This window comes from Echinops telfairi, unplaced genomic scaffold (assembly GCF_000313985.2).
Source record: "Echinops telfairi isolate 266 unplaced genomic scaffold, ASM31398v2 ScPeMD7_5592;HRSCAF=6446, whole genome shotgun sequence".
Lineage (NCBI taxonomy): Eukaryota > Metazoa > Chordata > Mammalia > Afrosoricida > Tenrecidae > Echinops > Echinops telfairi.
The window spans coordinates 31,247,924-31,265,122 of NW_022109491.1; positions in this window are offsets into that span (position 1 = coordinate 31,247,924).

The window sequence follows — 17,199 nt, forward strand, 5'->3', positions numbered from 1 at the left end:
CGGTGAGCGCCTGGATCTCTCCCGGGGTCCCGCGCTCTTACCAGTGCGCCCTGGGCGCGCGAGGCGCACGAAACTCCGGCTGCGCGGGCAGATCCCCAGTCCGTGGGGTGGACCCCTCACCGTGATTGCTGCGCCCTCGCACCGCAGTCTGAATGGCACCTGTGGCCACGTTTTGATGGTGTGATTCTGAAGAACGAATCCCAAAGGGGTCGCTAGTGCACGGGAAATGCGTCCTCTTTGCTCCCTCCCACCCTACCCCCACCCGCCACCCCCTCGCTGGCCCCTTCTAGGTACCTACGTAAGAGGAGCCGGGGTCCTGGGTACCGCAGCCTCGTGGTGCCTGATCGCCGGTGCCTGTGGAGTGTTAGGTGCCTTGGGCAAGTGCAATGTGGGCCTTTGGTGGGTGGTCGTGGAGCAAGCCTCTCCGGGATGAGTCTGGAGAGGGGGCAGCTTGACCAGCTATGACTGCCAGTTCTTTGGTCATTCAGAGACATCCCCCGCCTGACCCGTCGGTGGTGGGTGGAGCTCTGTAGGCAATGTTCTCAGCTGGTCTCCCCGCCCACCCCAAACACACACTTTCCTTCCAACAGTCTCTGATTTAGATACCACTCATAATCTCTGCGGTCTTAAGTGAGGGAGTGAGGGGATTCAATCAAGCCTACAGGTAGCCACAAAAGCGCAGAGGGAAGCCCTGCGTGTGTAGAATTTGACTGAGAGCTGAGCCAGGAAACCAACAGGGACATCCTATCGGTTTATTGTCTGGTCTGAATGTAGACTCTGTTGTGTCAGATTTTTCCTTCCCAGGCCCCCAAGAGAATTTGGAATTTCAGGATTTTGCAAATAATCTGTTAGATTAAATAAAGCAAAGCAAAAGCGAAAGGGCTGGTCAAACAGAACAGGTCTCGAACTGAATACAGCCTGCTGGGCTGTCAGGGGTGTGGCTGGAGTAGATTTCCACTCAGGACTCCTAGTGCCCATATGAAGCACAGACCCCCAAACCCTGCCTGGCCCTGCCTGCACCATCCTCACCATCCTTGCTATTCTGGAGGCCAGGGGCGCAGCCACTGTGTCCCTCCATCTCCTTGAAAGGTTTCCTCTTCTTTTTTTTTTTTAATAGCCTCTCTACTAAGTATCAAAGTCCTCCTGGTTTACCAATCTATAACGCCTGGGTAGGTGATCTCAGAACGTCATTAGATAGTGACTGGTTCTGTGGGGCTGCCTTCCTCATTTTAGGTGGAACTAACTCCATCCCTCTTCTCCATCTTCGGCCTCTCCACAAACATGGGCAAAGCAAGGAGATCCAAGCTGGCTGCTCTCCTCACAGGGTGGAGCCATGCTTGGGCTGGTGCCTTGGACAGAGGAACTTCCAGTTACAGAGGCAGACGGAGGCTCTGCTGTTTGAGTAGGGGTGGTGGCGGTGGCTGGCAGCCACCTCCATGCCTGGGCACACTCTTTAAAACGCCTTTCAAAGATCTGGTGCATCTGTGCCAATTTCAACGAGGTTTCCCTACTCTGATGAGGCCAGTAGACATGTGTGACCCTCTGGCATTTGGCCTTTTTGCAGACATCCTCGGGAACAGAGGTATGGTGATGGCACTTCCACTCGAATCTGGAAACCCATCAGTGCCATTCGAATAACTCAAAGTCCTGACCATTTTCAGCAGGGCAGGGCCCGTGCTTGGGGATGAACATGCAGGCCCCATGGGGACATTGAGTCCTTTGGGAAATAGGTGACAAATGCCAGAGGAAGTTATCTTTGTTTGGGTGCCCCCCAAAGCAGCTGTTGGTTGCAGAGAGTTTATTAGGGAGATGATTTCAGGAAACACAAAGGAGAGCAAGGGGAGGGAGTTGATGCCAGTTCAAGGTGCATTAATTAATACGCAGGGCAACTGAGCATCTGAGAACCCCTGTGGAACATGCCCCATGCAGAAAAGGTAGGCTGGGACACTGATCCACAGGTACATACCCTCCCCCGTGAAATCCATCATGTTCCAAAGACTGCACATTTTCATTGCTTCGAGGTGTGGCGTGGCTGTGTGGTGTGGCTGTGTCTGGAGAGAGGCAGAAACTTCAGGCCTTGGGATGGGAAGCTGTCAGGGTGCTGGGGACAGCACCTGAAGCGGGGCAGCGGAGCCATGGGCCGAGCAATCCATCTCTCGCTAGTTATAAGAGGCTCCATCTCACATTAGTTTTAAGAGGCGAGCAAGGGAAGGCTAACATGAGGCCTTTGAGACTCACCAGAGAAACCTGGGGTGGGGTGGGATTTTGAGAGGAGCTGGATATTTTGTGTTACATAGTTAGAGGCAGGAGTCCTTGAGTGGTGTCAATGGTCAATGAACAAAGCAGCTCACCGAAAAGTTGCAGGTTCCAGTCCACTCAGAGGTGCCGCAGAAGAACCTGGTAATCTACTTCCAAAACAACCACAGTAAGTCAGCCATGGAAAACCGTAGAGAACACAGTTCTTCTTTGACACACATGGGGGTGACCAAGAGTCAAAATTGCCTTGACAGCAACTGGGTGCTGGTTTTATATCGTCTTCCACGGTCTCCTTTTGCAAATAACAAGAGAGCTTCAAAAAGTTTGTGGGGAAATGGAATGAAAAGATAAGTCCCCAACCCCCCCCCCCCAAACATGCACAGAGCCCTTCCTCAGTCTCTCATGCACAGTTGCTGAGTAGTGTGTGTGTTGGTAAATGTCCTAATGATGGGCCACATTGGCTTAATATTTTCAAACTATGCCTGTTAAATTATGGAGTGGGTGACTTTTCATTTTGAGCTGTTATAGCACCAACATTTTTCACGAAAATGAGTGATAAAAGGGTGGAAAACTTGAGGGAACCAGAAACACAAGACAGTCCTGTCAAGATTTGGCTCTCCAGGTTCATCATTGCTTCTTCTTCTTTTACATTATTTTTATTAATCATTTTATTGGGGTCTCTTACAGATTTCACAACACTCCATAGTTCAATCACGTCAAGCAATATTGTTCAATTGCTACCACAATACGTTTCAAAAATATTTTCTTTCTTCTTGAACACCTTGATATCAGCTCCCTTTTATCACTTCCCTCCTCTCCCCTCCCCTCCAGGAACCATTATCATTATGATTATTATTGTATATCTTACACCAACCAATATATCCATTCACATACCATTCTGTTGCTGGCCGCACTTAACTTCACAGGTTTTGCATGTTGCCAGTCAACTGCCAGCAAGTCTGTGCGAATTCACAGTGACCCTACAGGACAGGGAGGAACCGCCCTGGTGAGTTTCAGAGACTGTAACTCTTTACAGGCAGAGGAAGCCCTGTCTTTCTCTCTTGGAATGGCAGGCAATTTCTAATGGACAACCTAGCGGACTGCAGCCCAACTTGAAGAAGGCATGCTATCTCAGAAACACCATCGAGGTGCAATGCATCACTTTCATATGGCTTTTCTAACCGTGGACTTCTAACTCTCACCCATTGATAGGCTGGGCCACAATCTTGCAAGGGGTTGGTCCATCTGCTATGGAAATAAATGGAAGCTTGAAAACCCACCCAAAGAAATTGTGTCCCTTGGTCAGCTTTGCTCTCGGCTAGGCTTATCTAAGGGTCAATCCTGTAAAGGTTTGGAGTGGAGTGTGTCATTTGGACCCAAGATCCCTGTACTGAGAACCACTTAGACCCAGAAGAGAGAGCTGTCGCATCAAAGATAGTGGCTATGGGCTTGCTGACCCAGGAGCGAGAGCTTTGTGTCTCCCTGTAGAAGTTTGGCAGAGGTTTATCTGCTGCTTAAGGCCTGTGAAATGTACCCTGTGTGATGTGCACCCCTCTGGGCAGCTTGGTGGGAGCTGGTGGTAGAGACTTAGAAAGGCTCGTAAGAACGAATCTGAGTAATTTGAGAATCTGTTATTATAGCATACTGGTTGCTTTCTTTAAACGATAATAATGGCTTTCACTTTGCCATCACTGTGTAAAATATCTTGTGTGGCTGGCTCTATCACAGATGAACATAGCACCAATGGAATGGTTGATGCCAGGATGTTTTTCATTCCCAGCAGCCTCATGGCTGCCCGGAAGTTTGAGCCACAGGGTGCCTTGCATGTGCAATGCAGGTAGACAGAGAGGTGGGCCCTGGTAGCCCCTCTTTCCCACTTGCCACCAGTCTGGATGCAGTGTGTTCCTCTCAGTCAGTCAGACTAAATGTCTATGCTCCAGAGACAATCACCTTGAGTTATTTTTCTGTGTGTCTGTGGAGTAATTGTAAACAAATTAGAAATGTGCTCTTGCTATTGACAGTGGACACCTGTTTGTTCGGCAAACTCTGAGAATGCTGAAAGTAAATGTAACTAAGTTGGAAATGGTGGAGGTTCATTAATGGCCCAAGGTGCATTGGCTCTGACGACCACCTTCCCTTCACCCAGTTTTTTCAGGGCTCCACCGGGAGTGACTCAGTAATTGAGTTGGGTAACCAACCTGACCTGAGTCAAGGTCTTTTTCTCTCTTTAGGTTCTTCCTTCCTGCCGAGCATTCGATGGAGGCATTGGTGAGCCAGTGGCTGAATTCTTGACTTCCATGTGGGAGACCCTGGTTTGATTCCCAGCACCCACCAAGGCTGCTTATGATGCTTGAGCAGATTTCAGTGGTGCTTTCCATATAAGGTGAGCAGATTTTAACATTGGTAAAGCGGGACAAAAGCGGGACACCATTGATAAGACTCATATCCTGGCGAAATAGCCACATGGCAGCCGAAAAACCGTTTACCCAAGCTTGTCGTGCATTCTTTCCAAAAATCGGGACTTTTTAAAAATGCTGCGGGACACGGGACAAATTGTTAAAAAAATGGGACTGTCCCGTCAAAAGCAGGACGTCTGGTCACCTTAGTCTAAGACAAACAGAAGAAAGGCCAGGAAATCCACGTCCAAAAACCAGTTAATGACAACTATGGGTGACAGCCATCTGACCAGTCAAGAGTGTTCTACGGTGCATGGGGTTGCCATGAGTTAGGTGCCTAACCCACCGGGGCAACTAACAAAGAGGAGGAAAAAGAGAAGGAGGAGGAGGCGGCAGGAGGAGAAAGGGTGTGGGGGCAGCTAGAACTAGTTCACCGGGGGGAGCTCTGGGGCACGGAAGCAGAGGGGTGCAGGAGCCTTCTGTTCAGGACTGTTCTTGGAGGAGTGCTAATTCCCCTTTTCCCTGTCCCCCCTGCCCATGGGTAGAGCAGAATCTTGGGGTCAGAGAAATCCCCCAGGAAAAGAAATGCCTAGACTCAGTTGGAAGACAACACCCTGAAATAAAGAAGGTGAGTCTGTGAGTGTGAGTGAGTCTGTGAGTGTGAGTGAGTGTGTGTGTGTGTGTGTGTGTGTGTGTGTGTGTGTGTGTGTGAGGGAGGATGCCATAGGGTATTGCTTACATGATTAGGGTTCCTTGGCTGTACCAGGTCTCCACGTTTCTCATCCTCCAGCAGCTTCCTCTGAGCATGTCCTTCTCCTGCTGATGGCAGAGATGCAAGAACAAACGAGCCACAATGGACGGTCCCAGTTGCATCCTCTGCCTGCATTGTGCTGGCTGAAACTGGTCCCATAGCTGAACTGAGTCCTCGGGTGGGCAGTTCACCCACCACTTTGGAAGAGCCTTCAAAGTTTCCAAGCAAAGATCATGCTTGCCTGGAGGAGTGAGGACTTGGGACCAAAGGGTACAATCCAACTCAGCCCCTGAGCCTTGAATTCAGGACGGTCAGCCCTGCTTCTCCAGCTGCTGCTCCCACTCCATGAGCCACCACACCGTGTTGTGGCTTTAATTTTCCAAGAGAGTTGACTGTATTGCTTGTCATCAATAAAGTAGTTGTATGAGCCCCCTAATAAAATGATTAAAAGAAAATACCTGACAGGCCAGGCATTTTCACACAGGAGAAAATAGACTTGGGGTGCTGAGTTTCTAAAGGGCACTGGTACAGCTGGGACTCAAATCAGGCTCTAAAATCTAGCCTCCTTCTGCTGCACCAGAGAATTGAGGTTTCCCTCAAGCAAGAAGCACACAGACTGGGGCCAGGATTCATCCCACCTTCTCTTTATTGTGAACGGCATTCAACCACTCCCAAAGATACTTTGAAGTCTGTGTTAGGCTGCTTTTTTCCAGAGGTGCTTTGTGTCCACATCTAGAAAGATATTATCTCAAGAAATGGCTCACACTGTGGTTGAGGTGAGCATGTCCAGTTCAGTCCACTCCAGTTCCAGTCTTTGGGTTAGATGTGAGCTGAAGGTTTCTCCTGACTCTTGAAGCTGCAGGGGCTGATGAACAGGAAGCAGGAAGACCACAGGCTGGTGGATGCCAGGGGGAATGGATCAGAGGTCAATAGATTTAATCCGAGGTTAGCAGTCAGATGATGGCAAACCAGTTGCAGGAGTTACAGGATCCAAATCCAATTGAAGGGGTGAATGAGCTTCCACACAATCACTTTATACTAAGAAGAGGCCACACTCTCAATGAAACCTCCCTCAGTTGTATCAAAGCTGTGGCCAGACTTAAGGAGGTCTGTATTCCCCACAGCTTCTTGGCTGCTTCACATAAGATCCCATCATGGAGTTGGCAACACTATGTTAGTCCATATCATGGGAGAATCCTGGCCCATCCAAGTTGACCTAAAACTAACGATCACAGTCTTTGCCTATGACATCTGTGAACAGGACCTTGTTAGGAACAAAGGCTTTCGAAGATGTATCAGTTAAGTTAACATGCAGTCATAATGGGGATATGTGGGTCTTAATCCAAAAAGACACAGAAGGAGACTATTCAGGTGAAGATGAAGGCGAGATGGAGTTGCACTGCAGCAGCAAGCCATGGAATGCCTGGGGCTGCCAGGACTGGGAGTGGCAGAGGCAAGCCTTTTTGGAGGGAAACTTGGTCCTGCCTGAATTCAGGCTACTAGTCCTAGTGGTATATACTGTTAGCCACAAGGTCAGCGGTTTGAACTCTTCAGCTGCTCTGTGGGAGAAAGATGAAGCTGTCTACTTCCATAAAGACTGAAAGGCTCAGAAACCCCAAGGGGCAGTTCTACCCTCTCCTCTAAGATCACTATGGGTCGTAACTCACTCAATGGCAGTGACTTTGATTTTTGGTTAGCCTCCAGAATGGGGAGACAACACATTTTTGTTGGGTTTTAAGCCACCTACTTTGTTGCACTTGAACTTATTCTTTCTCCAGGCAGATTTTTGTTGTTGTTGCTTTTACCTGGTGGAGAATGTGGTATTGAAGCAAGAACTGGACGTAAAGAAGAATAATGACCAAGTTTCCCAAGACCTCTGTTGCACTGTGGGGACTAAGTATTCTAGCCCAGATGGTACAGTATTGAATGGACTAGGATGAGAGCTTTCAAACTGGACTGGGTATCCAACTGCCCCTCCTCAAAGTGCACACGCCCAAGTCTTATGCTAGTGGATTCTTATCTCATATATCAATATGATTTTTATGGCTTCTTCAATGATTTGTTCTTCACTGGGGTACCCATTTACAAAAGAAGTGAGAAAACCGAGAAGATTCTGCTAGAAATCAATGACCGTGAGAAAAGGACCATTGTAAACACTGCTTCCAGACTGCAGAGCATCTTCCCTGTGGAATGGCATTTTACTTTCTTGCTTGAAATTTTTGTGTCATGCAGAATTATGTGAATGCTTTTCTTTTTCCCTGTAATAAAAATTTCCCCTTTTTTGGCTTTTCCTCATACTCAATTCAGTTATTTTTAAAGATAAAATTAAAAATGTTAACTTTATTTCTCAACATAAGCTCCATCAACGTTGAGATACTTTTACAAACAATGATAGCAGCCATTTGTTCTGTCCCTAAAGAACAGAGCAGAAAAGGTCCAGGCACTTGACCATGTCAATGTAGACTTTTTTGTGTCATTAATAGAAGGAAAAATGGGTGCCTTTATAGATTTTTTTTTGCTATCAGAATAAGTTCTTTTTTCCCCAACAGTTTTATTGGCACATAATTTACATACAATTCAATAGTTCAATTATTCAATCGTATCAAGAAGAATTGTACAATCATTACCACATACATTTTTGAACATTTCCCCTCAATTCAGTTTGAATACTTTTTAAACTTAAAACTAGTTGAAAGCCATCAGAAATAACACCACAAGCCAGTAAGACAAAGTTAAAAAAAAATCAGTGACAAATTCCATTTGTTTTGTTTTTTAGCACCAGCTCCATGTAAGTAAGGCTGTGAAAGGCACAGTTCAAAGTCTAGCTAGTCTAGGCCAAAGATAAAGAAGATGAGAACCTGTCTAAATGCATAGCTTGTTTAAGGAATTGGAAGTGGATTTGGAGAAACTATATAGCCAATAAATAGCTTGAATGATGGACATATCCTTCCCTCCCTTTAAGCAGCTTTATTGAAGTTGAATCGATAGGTTATAAAAGCCACCCACTTTAAGTCAATGGCCTTTAGTGTACCCACAACCGTCACTGAAGTCAACTTTAGACTATTTTTATCACTTAAAAAAGAAACCCAGTAGCCTTTAGCTTTTGACCCCCGGCCCCCTCACTGCAGCCTCAGTCCTAAACAACACAAATCTACTTTCTTTTTTTCCCCAATTCAACAACTTCTACATATACAAGTCAGTGCCATTGTTATACTCTTCATGTAGCACAACCATTATTGATATCCTTTTGCTAATTATTCCACCACCATTAACATAAACTCAAGGCCCCCTAAGCAAAAACTCTTCCTCCTTCACCCATGGCAACCATTGGCCAAGCTTGGTTCCTCCATAGTTACCATAATCCCTTTTAAAAGGAGTTGTCTATACATCATCACAGTCAGTTCTAATTGTCCCTCGGACAGCCATTGTTTGCTCGCCAGTTTCCCTCAACCCCCTTGTCCTACCAGCCACTCCCCCACCCCCATCCTTGATAAACCATTGCGTCTGTTATCTCTCTGCATCCATTCCTCCTGTGCTTCGTAAACTGGGAAACCTAGCAGAAACACAACAACAACAATAATAAAAGAAACAGAAAGAAGAAAATAATAATATAAAGATAAGAATAAGGTGTAAGAAAGAAAAACCACCAACGATATTTTGGAAACGAAAGAAGAAATTTCTGTCATGAAACAAGCAAGAAATATTTTAGCCTAGGGCAAATTCAGGTTGGGTCAAGAAGAAGGGCAGCGTCTAGCTGAGAAGCAACAAAGCCCACATGGAAGAAGCACACCAGCCTGTGCACGGGGTGTCAATGGAATCAGGTATCAGGCACCAAAGACCCAGAACAAAAAATCATATCAATGTGAATGAGGGGGAGCACAGAATGGAGACCCAAGCCCATCTGTAGACAGTTGGACATCCCCTGTCCATTACAGAAGGGTCACACGGAAGAGACGAGCCAGTCAGGGTGCAGTAAAACACCAATGAAACACAACTTTCCTCTAGTTCTTTAATGCTTCCCCCCCTCCCCACTATCATGGCCCCAATTATGCCTTACAAATCCTGCTAGACCAGAGCATGTACACTGGTACAGATAAAACCTGGAAACACAGGGAATCCAGGACAGGTAACCCCCTCGGAACCAATATTGAGAGTAGCCATACCAAGAGGGGAAGGAGAAGGTGGGGAGATCACAATGATCTACCTATAACCCCCTCCCATGGGGATGGACAACAGAAAAGTGGATGAAGGGAGACATCATTCAGTGTAAGACATGAAAAAAAAAGTATAAATTATCAAGGGTTCATGAGGGAGGAAGGGTGGGAGAAGTAGGGAAAAAATGAGGAGCTGATATGCTCAAGTAGAAAAAAATGTTTTGACAATGATGATGGCAACAAATGTACAAATGTGCTTCACACAATGGATATATGTGTGGATTGTGAAAAGAGTTGTATGAGCCCCCAATAAAATGATTTAAAAAAAAAGAAGGGCAGCAGACCAACGATCATATTGTACCATGGTTTGATCCACTATAATCAACTTTATAATAATCTCTGTCTGAGAGTAAAGCTGTCCGAGTCCCGTGCTTATTCTGCGATGGATTTCGGGGTACCACTGTCCTCCATAGCCTTCTACAAAATTCAAGCTCTGATACATTTCCATTCATCATATTTGGATTTTCTTATTATCATCTTTGGATCACACGGGCTGGTGTACTTCTTCCAGGTGGACTTGACAACTCACTTAGATGGCTGCTTGTTTGAATACAAGCCTTTAGGGCCTCTGACACTGTTCCAAATAATAGCTGGGCACCATCTGCTTTCTTCACCACACTTTACTGTAGCACCCTTATCTCCAGTGACCTTGTAATGAAGGAGGAGGGGCATGTTATAAGAACTAACAGTTCTTGAATTGGAGCTAGACTTACATGGGGGTCCAGAATCCATCTGCTTGTCCATGGGTTGTGAACGACTCTGGTTGACTCGGGCAGACATATTATGACAAGAACAAAAACAAAAACCAACAACCCCCTTCAAAAACCAAAACCAAAACCTAACACTGTCAATCATCTCCCTGGAGTATAAATTGATTGCACTGATAGCAATTCATGGTACCATTGAAATGAGGGGTTTATGTGAATATATTTCAACTGGGAGTTGCAATCCATGAGGTGTTGCTTTGCCCAGACTGATTTCTTGATTGAGCTCTGTTTACATTCAACATGGGGGTTGGTGCTAGGGGAAAATTTCCGGTACCATTTCTTACAAGGGCAGATCCTTGCCTATCAGATTAATGCCTGTCCTATTAACGCCAGGGGGAGCAGCGAGGTACTAAATATATGGTGATTCTGAGTCTCTTTTCATTGGGCAGTTTCAGTGCTAAGTCCAAGGGTACAGGTAGTTTTCAGGTAGGGTCCAATTTGTTCAGTTGGGCTTCCATGTTGAGTCCTTCTGGTGTGACCCTTGGGGGATACCATGTTCCCTGTAAGGCCAGTGGATAAGGTCCTCAGAGTGCTTAGTCCATGGTGTGGTTCACTGAGGTTAGCTAGAAGCATATTCAAAGTGTCTACCCAGCAGCAGGTTGATTCTTCCCTTAGGTCCCCCACACTCATTGTGCAGCCTTCCTGATGTGAGCTTGCTCCGCCCCCTTTACCTACTAGACCCACCAATAGAAATATCCGTGCTGCTCTGAAATGTAGATGCGCCATTCCCCCACGCTTAACTTGCTTTTCTAGTTAGGTTCTCCTCTCATTTCTGTGGGGGGCAAATCTACTCCAGTCCCAACAGGTTACCCTCTTCTGGATGTTTCATAAAAATGGAATCATACAGAGTAACACCCCAGAAGCTGGCATCTGTGGGTCAGTAAACCTGTGCGAGGAAGAGCCCCTCATACACCTTCCAACAAAACAGCAACGGCAAGGCAGCAAGACTGCTGTTGCTCAGTGCTGTGGAGACAGTCCGAGTCCCATCACCCTGTGCACAGCACAACAAGCTTCGCCAGGTCCTGCACCGTCCCCACAATTGTTAGGTTAGAGCACGTTGTTGCAGCCACTGTCGAAGACGGAACACATGCAAGACCTGGAAAACAAGGCACTTCTGGCTCTCCTGGGTGTCACTATAGTTCGTGGCGTGAAAGTGAAGAGGACTTGAAGCACTTGCTGATGAAGCTTAAAGACTACAGTCTTCAATATGGATCACACTTCCGCGTAAAGAAAACACAAATCTTGGTAGACCAATAAGCAACACCAGGATAAATAAAGAAAAGATGGAAATTGTCCAGAGCTTAATTTTATTTGGATCCACAACCAATGCCCATGGAAGCAGCCGTCAAGAAAGCATAGGGTGACTTGCATTAGGCGGGTCTGCGGCAAAAGACCTTTTCAAAATTTTAAAAAGCACAGACATCACCTTGAGGACTGCGGTGCATCTGATTCATGCCGGGGTACTGGTCATTGCCTCGTATCCATTCACAAACTGGACTTTCTTTTGGGATACCAGAGGAAAATGTATGCTTCTTAAAAAAGATTTTTTTTGTGGAATTTTTGCTTCTGAATTACAGTGTTGGTGAGGAATATTGACTAAACCATAGACTGCCGTAAGAATGAACCAGTCTGTCTTGGAAGAAGCACACCCAGAATGCGCCTGAGATACGAAGGTGGCATGCTCTCGGCTCATGCACCTTCGAAATGCAATAAGGAGAAGGATATCATGTTTGGCTAAATGGAGGCTGGGGGGAAGCAGGAAGCCCCCGATGAGATGCATGGACATGATGATGGCAACAGCAGGCTCCAACATAGCAAAGATGGAGGGGCGGACACAAGGCCAGTGCTTCAGTCTGTGGTACATAGGCTTGCGATGAGTTGGAACCGAGTGGGTGCACTTAACAACACCACCAACACGTGGCATTTAGTGACTGGCTTCTTTTACTTATTATTATGTTTTTAAGGTTCATCCATATTGTAGCAAGTACCAGTACTATATTTGTTTTATGGCTGAATAATGTTCTATGCTATTGATGGATCACATTTTGTTTACCCATTCATCTGCTAATGGACATTTGGATTGCTTCCACCTTTTGACTATTAGGAATAATGCCACTAGAAATGTCTGTGTACAAGTTTCTGGGTGGATATAGATCTCTTTTTCAACAGAGGGCAGCTCCATTTAGTCCAGAATTGCTCTCAGAGGGATGAGAGCCAGGAGGCTCTGGAGACCACACGGTCCAGCTGGTGGTGTATTTTCTTCGGGTTCTAATGTCGCTTCGGGGCAGAGCTGGGAGGAAGGAAGCCTGGGGCTCACAAACGTTCCTGCGTCCATCACACACCTCCCTAGTTGAAGAGGTAAAAGGTACCATGAAATATAAGAACCATGGGGTACAGAGTATTGACGGTGATGGTGTAGTTGAGGGGAACGGTAGATGAGAGATGGGGCTAGGGGTTGTGCTAGTCAGAATTCACAACTACTTCACTTGGGCTTTTGACACCTGCATTCTAGTCACCACACAATACTGTCCCTGCCCCACCAGGGACTCTTTATTAGGGTGACACAGATTAGAATCTGGGAACAATGGGCAGAGACTACTGGGCTTCCGGATGGCAAAACTGCAAGAGTCAGGGGATAAAGGAGGCCGCATGCAAATATGTAGACTTAATTTACTGTGGTCCATTTACTTCAGGGTTCACTAAAGAAACAGAATTCGGATATAGTCATTTCCAAACCGTTTTCTTTCTGCATATATGTATGAATATCTCAGTAATCTCTATCATTCTATCTAGAGATGGAAAGACACACAGAGGGAAAGAAGGCAGAGGAAGAGACAGAGATGGAAAGAGAAATTAATTTGAAGGAATTGACTCACATGTTTGGGAGGTGGCATAGCCGGCAAGTCCAAAATCGATAGGGACCGGTGACGGGGAAGGCAATTCCACCACAGTGTCTGTCTGCTGTGGTCTGGAGGCAGAGTCCTCCCGAGGGGAAACTCCCTTTTTGCTCTGAAAGCTTTCAACTGATTAGACAAGACATTCCTACAGTGTCAGGGGTAATCTACTTTACTCAAGGCTTACTCATTTAATCCCATGCCACAGCACCATCCACGCATTCGAGTCATGTTGGCCCAAACAACCGAGCATTTTAGCCTGGTCATGTTGACCCGTACACTCAGCCATTCCAGTCTAGAGACCCCAACTGATGATGAGGTGCTTGTTGGTAGGTACCCTCGTGTTGGTTCCCACTCTCAGCGACCCTATAAACCACAGAATGAAACACAACCTGGTCATGTGCCATCCTCACAAGCATTCTTTTTTTATTATTAAGAAATCATTTTATTAGAGGCTCTTACAGCTCTTCTAACAATCCATACATCAATTGTATCAAATACATTTGTACATATACTGCCATCATCATTTTCAAAACATTTTCTTTCTGCTTGAGTCTTTGGTATCAGCTCCTCTTTTGTCCCCCCTCCCACCCTCATGGACCCCTGATAAATTGTAAATTATTATTCTTTTCATATCTTATACCCTCTGCTGTCTCCCTTCACCCACGTTTCTGTTGTTTGTCCTCCTGGGGTGGGGGTGGGAGGGTATTTGTTAATCATTGCACTCAGTTCCCCATTTCTCCCCCTTCTCCCTCCGCCTTCCCCCTGCCCTTATGGTATCACTACTCCCATTACTGTTCTGGAGGGCTTTATCTCTCCTGGATTTGGCATATCGAGAGCTCTTATCTGTTCCAGGGTACACGCTCAGGTCTAGCCTGATTGTAAGGTGGAAATGGGGTCATGATCGTGGGGGGCGGGTGCAGTGGTGGTGGGGAAGCATTAAAGAACAGAGGAATGTTGTGTGTTTCATCGGTGCTATGCTGTACCCTGGCAGACTTGTTCCTTCCCTGTGACCCTTCTGTGAGGGAATGTCCAATCTTCCAATCATTCTTGTATTGGAGCCGGTTGGTGTAGCCACAGGTCAATCCATCTCATGGAGGGTCTTCCTCTTTTTCTCTGTCTGTCTCCTTTACCAAGCCTGGTGGTCTTCTTCAGGGGCTGATTTCTTCCGCGGACTTGTCCAAAGGTGAGGTGGAGCCATGCCATTCTCCTGCCTCAGGAGCACAGTCCGTTACTTCTTCCCAGACAGAGGAGGCTGAAGTGCAACGAAGAGAAGAAAAGCCGGCAGGAGCGGGCTGAGATGTCGGATGATAAATATTCATGTTAAGAGACCTCGGAAGGTAGGAAGTGGACATATCTGAATGTTTGACACGTGGCTGGCTCTTCTTTCTGACCTCCCTTCCACTTTTTCCTTTTTTTAAAAAGGCAGAGCCCTTTCTTGAGAGGCATTGCTTTTCCCATGGCGTGTCCATTCCCGTAGAGGGCTCTCTGTTTTGTATCCTGCAAAGCTCGAGTTCTGACTGCAACCATCCTGTTATTCAAGGTCAGCTCATTCAATCTGTGTCTCAGGGTGTAGGATTGTGAAGTCCACACCTGCTCATTTACTTCCAGGCCCCTTCAAAAGCCGCTTACATCACACATGACCTTTGTGAAACCCATCTGGTGGACTTGAATTTCCTAAGGGAGAGACCGGCCTCTGTTTCAGTTCTCTACATGGTAATTGTTTAATATCTAAACATCTCTATTTCTATACTTGTCTCCATACAAGAAAGTTCTTGATAGGACACCTATTATTTTCCCCCTTTTTCTTTGCAAGAAGCACTGTATGTAACCCCTAAGGAGGATCATTTTGCCGTCGACTTGTTTGGATAAAAGTCTGGTAACATCTAGAACTAACTGATAGTCTGCCAACCTTGATTTTGTGCTGAGTGCTAATGCAGGAGCTTCTTTGGGATTGCCCGGGCGGTTAACCTCAGTTGCAATTTTTTTCCTTCAATTCCTGGCCAATGTACTTCAAGCAGAGCTGTCATCTGTCATTCGTGGAAGCTTGTGAGTTGCTGTGTGGAAGATATTTCAACAGAGCTTTCAGAGTAAGACAGACTAGGAAGAAAGACCTGGCAATTTACATCTTAACATTTTACTACCATCAAGAAAGAAGAGCCAGGAGTGGGACCTGTCATGTGGACCCTGAGGTCCTTGTCACTGGACTTCCTTGATGCAGGAGAACAGATGTGTGGCACCAGAGAACGACAGCAACAGAGGCAACACCTCCCAGAGTGTGAGGCAGAGTGGTGGCTTCCCTGCCCACAGGAGAAGAAAGTTTAATGCCTGCAGCAGTTACACAATCTACTGTCAACTTGAGGGAAGTGGTAGAATCTAGCTTGTCAATCAGGTCATAGGCAGAGAGGCCTCGGTGTGGGCATGGCCTTCTCCTGAGGATTCTGGGAACTCCTGTCTTCCTCCCTGGAGGTGGGACACACACTCTCCCTGCAAGACATTCCTGTTGTCAAGCCACTGGAGGCCAGATCCATGATCTCTGTTTTAAAATTCCTGATGACAAGGCACATGGAGCTACGCTGATGGAGCCGGAGCCCTGGAGTTGGAGGAGCCACATGGAGACCCACGCCAGCACTGAGATGCTTCCACTGCCACTGGATCCACAAGAATTTCTACCCACTGGCCTGTGATCTTCCTGGATTCGGCATCCTTGCATGTGTTGCGTGGTTCTGAAGAGGAATTTATAGACTGGTATTGGACATATGGGCTAATATCAGACTTGATCTGGACTGGGCTGGGGTGTTTTCCTAATATACAATTACTCTTTGATATAAATTTCTGTACTAAACATGGATGAGTGTCAATGAATTTGTTGCTCTGGTCTACCCAGATTAAGACAATGCCTTTGGGCAGAAGTTTGCTTGCAGAGTAGGCAGGAGAATGGGATGCTTCTGGGGCATTTGTCTGGGAAGTTAAGTCTGTTGATCTATGGAACAAGAGCTGAGGGCCTTCGAGCTGGTATGGATTACCCAATAATGGCTTTGTAACATTGCAGGGCAGGAGCCAATGACTGCAAGACTGAAGACTAGAAAGAGACATGCAGTCATGGCTGAGAAGAGACAATCCTGACTGAAGAACTGTATCTTGAGCATTTCTGATCCTCAATTGTATAACCTGTTACTTCCTTAATAAACTTCAAAATTGTGAGTATTGTGTGTGAGTTCTGTGTGGTCATTGCAACAAATTCCCGAACCCAGCAGAGAAGTAGAGAGTACCATGAGAGAGACAGTTGGTATCAGAATTGGTCATGGTGATCAGAGGGTGCAGGCATGTCTGACCTCGTCCTCATAGGAATTGTTCTTGGGCTGCTGTTGAGTCTGGCTCTTCTCCCTTCCTTGTATGAAATTAGAGAAGGCCAGATATCTCCCTCATGTCATTTTTGGAACCATTCCATCAAAGTTTGTGAATATATTACTAAAGAAAAGGCAGTGGAAGTCTAGGCTCTATTTAGACCATCAAACGGAGCAAAACATGTATTGAGATTTACCACTGAAATGATTTACTAAGGGAAGGAGTAGAAGTGTTCTTTGGGGAAGTTTTCATTGTAGGAATGTAGAAACCTGTGGGATTGGACAGTACGGTGTCTGCCAGGAAAGGGGGCACAGTGAGGTGGACTCCAGATGGCTTTCCCAGGCCCTTCCTGGCTTAGAGAAAACCATTAGATTTTTTTTTTCTTGACCAAAGTTCAAACCCACTCCCTCTAAATGTGCGTCTGGTTTTCTGAAATCTGTTTTTGATTGTCAGCTTTGTTTTGATGTTAGACATAAAAATCCATCGGCTTTGCTGTGATTATATTTTTTTCTGTATTTTTTTCTTCTTCCTGCTCGCTCCTGTGTTTGACAAGACTCCCTTAGTACCCATCCC